The 3426-nt window shown below is 30.8% G+C and overlaps 1 protein-coding gene across 1 annotated transcript in view; it reads left to right on the forward strand.

The window, feature by feature from the left end:
* The window catches only part of LOC102676978 (probable nuclear hormone receptor HR3), a 121816-nt gene extending 119728 nt beyond the window's left edge, over positions 1–2088 (forward strand). The window contains exon 8 of the transcript XR_004151268.1: positions 2014–2088. The gene's annotated coding sequence lies outside the window, so the exon portion shown is untranslated. The remainder of the gene's footprint in view (positions 1–2013) is intronic.
* Positions 2089–3426: the final 1338 nt, after the last annotated feature.

Genomic DNA, 3426 nt, shown 5'->3' on the forward strand with positions numbered 1-3426 from the left:
CTGTTATTATTATTATTATTATTTTTATTGCGATTATTAATATCTTTTTTATTTTATCATTTTTCTCTCCCCCTTCCCCGTTTCTCTTTTTAAAAATCTTCGCTTTCTTTTCTTTCTTTCTTTCTTTCTTTCTTTCTTACAAATCGTGCACAATACCTTCGTAGGATAATTCATGTTAAGATCTTCCTTCTTTCGTTCTTTTTTTCATCTCATTTTCTTTTTTTTTTTTTTATTTCTTCCGCAAAGATCTTGGTGTTTCTGAAAGAAAACTAGAAAATTCACGAAAGGGAAATGAATGAATAGAAAGTACGAATAAAATAGAGTCTACTGGGTTTTTCTACTTTCGATCACGTGTTATGGGTTCTTCTCGAAATAACAACATCGATGTTAACTAATTTATTCTCAAAAACGTACGATACTTTTTTTCCTTTTTATGTTTCTTTTTTTTTGTTCTCCCCTTAATTGTTATTATATTAAATCGATACATTATTGTGTAAAGAAAAAGAAATTTTGAATTATACACACGTTTAAACGTCCCAACGAAGGACAATTTTTGTAAGAAATAATAAAGTATTATAAGCGATTTATTCGTTACGTGATGTGCTTTTTCTAACCTGTGAAAATCTGTAATTAGTAAATATAAGGATGTTCTTGTTATTCGCTATTCGAGGATAATTTAATTATCCTTCATTTCACGAGGAAAGTTACCCCGGATGTTGAATTAAATTTTTAAGAAAATAAAGACAATTGGAAGTTACGATACATCACTTTTTAAAGTATCGTAGTTACTTAACTTACATTTAAAAAACAAAAAAAGAAATCAAAAACTTATTGTTTCAATTATTGCGAGACAAAATTTGATAACTTCCAATTTATTCAAAAATTAATTCAACATTTTAATAACTTTTCTTATTCAGGCTCATTCCAAAATCAATTTTGAATTCTGATGCATGTATGTAATTGTAAACTAAATCTTTGCGCTTGTACATATTGTATAAATTAATTCGAAATTATCTATCGTGTGTTTAATTTGTTTTATCAAAATGTTATGAGAAGGGTTTCTGAAAACCTGGTAGGCTTTATCATTATTGATATGATACGCGTTAAGTAGATCACAGAAGAAGTTTCAGATATATTTTTTTTTTCAACTTTTGTGCGAAAGTTACTTGTTTCTTCTGATCTACAGCGATCCTTCCTAGGGAGCGTTGAGATATGATGGCGTGCAAAAAACGAACTTAGGATCGTAGGAGGAACAGCGTGAAAGAAAAGCGAGGCAATCAGAACGATGATAGATGATAGCCAGACACGAATTTTGGCAATAATTTTTACAGATAAAAATAAATTATTCATCGAGAAAAATCGATTTTACATATTTGATAGTCAAATTTAATGTAAGCCTTGTGAATTAATTAATTTTGCAATGATTTAAAAAATTTAAAAAAGAAAATTGGATCGTTTCTTCGTCCAAAGTGAATTACGATGAATAAAAATTAAAACGCATCGATGATATATCTTCGAGGAAAAAATTCGATTGTTAAATTATACCTTTGTCCAAAAGAAATATTTTTTTTTCTCAAATAATGAACAATGAAACGATATTCCATAGTTTTATTACAATTGATTCGATTTGGACGAAGAATATTAATCATTTAATAAATATTAAGGAAAGATTCGTTTCGCTCGGTCTGATCATATCGAGACACATCTACTTGCGTTCTTTTAGCCTCGTCGATACGAATCGTCGCGTCAGAGAGTGACGTCGAGAGAGAGAGACAGAGAGAGAGAGGATGGGAAAAGAATAAACTTTGAATGATAAAATACGCAGAAAAAGAGAGAAAGAGAGAGAGAGAGAAAGAGAGAGAAAAGAAACACTCACGAAATAAAAAGAAAAGAAAAAAAAAAACACTCGGACTCATCTCTATCGACTGAATAATTCTATACTCGCGGTGCTTACGACAGGGAGCAAAAGAGGTACAAGCGTTTAACCGTATATTCGTCTCCTTTCTGTTGCAGATTATTTCCTTCGTAAAGAACGTATTGGGCCTTAAATAAACATAACATTGTTATATATAAAGTATACATAAAAAAGCAACATAAAGTATATATATGAAAGATATATAGAAGTATATATATATGTTTATATATATATATATATATATAAATATACATACAATATATATATACATATATATATACAGATATAAAATATATTATATATATATATATATAGAGAGAGAGAGAGAGAAAGTGTGATGAAGCTTGAGAGAGAAAACGCGTGATACGATTGCGTGTGTGTGAGAGAGACGAGAAGCGCGAATGGGAGTGAGAAAGAGAGTGACAAAAACACGATATGACAGGGAAAAAAAAAAGAAAATAAATGGAGAAACGCAAAAAATATAGGAGGAGAGAGGATCGAATGAGAGAGAGTTAGATAGCTGCGTGATAATAAAATTAACGAGAGAGAGAACTGAGAAATATCGGTTGTTATGATGATACACATATAAAGAAGTATATATATTGTATTAATTAAAATAAAGCAAAAAAAAAAAGTGGTTAATTAAGGGCCCTGCCAGTACGGTCCACGGACGACTTATACAATATATACATATATCTATATTACGGGGGGACTGGCGATGTACGGGGGAATGTTGGTCGGGCCGTCGCTCGCGTCATAGCAAACCGATTATACATTTAAATAAACGCAAACGGTGCAAAAAAAAAAAAAAAAAAGTGAAGAATTTACCCGAACGAAATAGCGTCGTGTCGACGAAGTCGTGTCATGGTATGGAGCATGGCTGGGAATCGCATCGATGTCAAATCGAATCGAGTCATTTCAATTTTTGTTACAGATCATCGAGAGAAATAAATAAAAAAACAAAAAAAGAAGTAACGAATCAAGATAGAATAAAGTGAATAATATATAATTGGAAGCGAAAAGAAAAAAAAGAAAACGATGAACTAAAAAAAAAGAATAGATCATCGATACGATGATCAGCCAGCCACGCTGTGCACAACTTCGCGTTAGTGGTTCGCATAGTTCCCTCTCTGAGCTACTTTAGACTCTATAATATGTATAAACATACACGCATATATATAAATATCATAAATATATAATACATATTAAAGAAAAAAATAATAATAATTAAAAGGGTGAAAAAAAAAAAAACGATCACAATTCCGACGGCGCGGCCAAGATTCGACGGTCCCTTGTGCTTAAAGAGAAGATTTAAGAAATAACAAAAAGTGGTAAAAAAAAGAGGTGAAACAGAAATGGAAAGATATAAAAAAAAAGCAAGTGTTAGAGAGACATATTATATATATATATAAAAATAAAGATAAAATAAATAAAAAAAAGAAAAAAAAAAGGAACTTTTGTCCCTGGACCGGCCTGGCGGGCTCACGGACGCAACACGTGGAAATATAATG

The sequence above is a fragment of the Apis dorsata genome, unplaced genomic scaffold (genome assembly GCF_000469605.1).
Source record: "Apis dorsata unplaced genomic scaffold, Apis dorsata 1.3 scaffold_577, whole genome shotgun sequence".
NCBI classification, from domain to species: domain Eukaryota; kingdom Metazoa; phylum Arthropoda; class Insecta; order Hymenoptera; family Apidae; genus Apis; species Apis dorsata.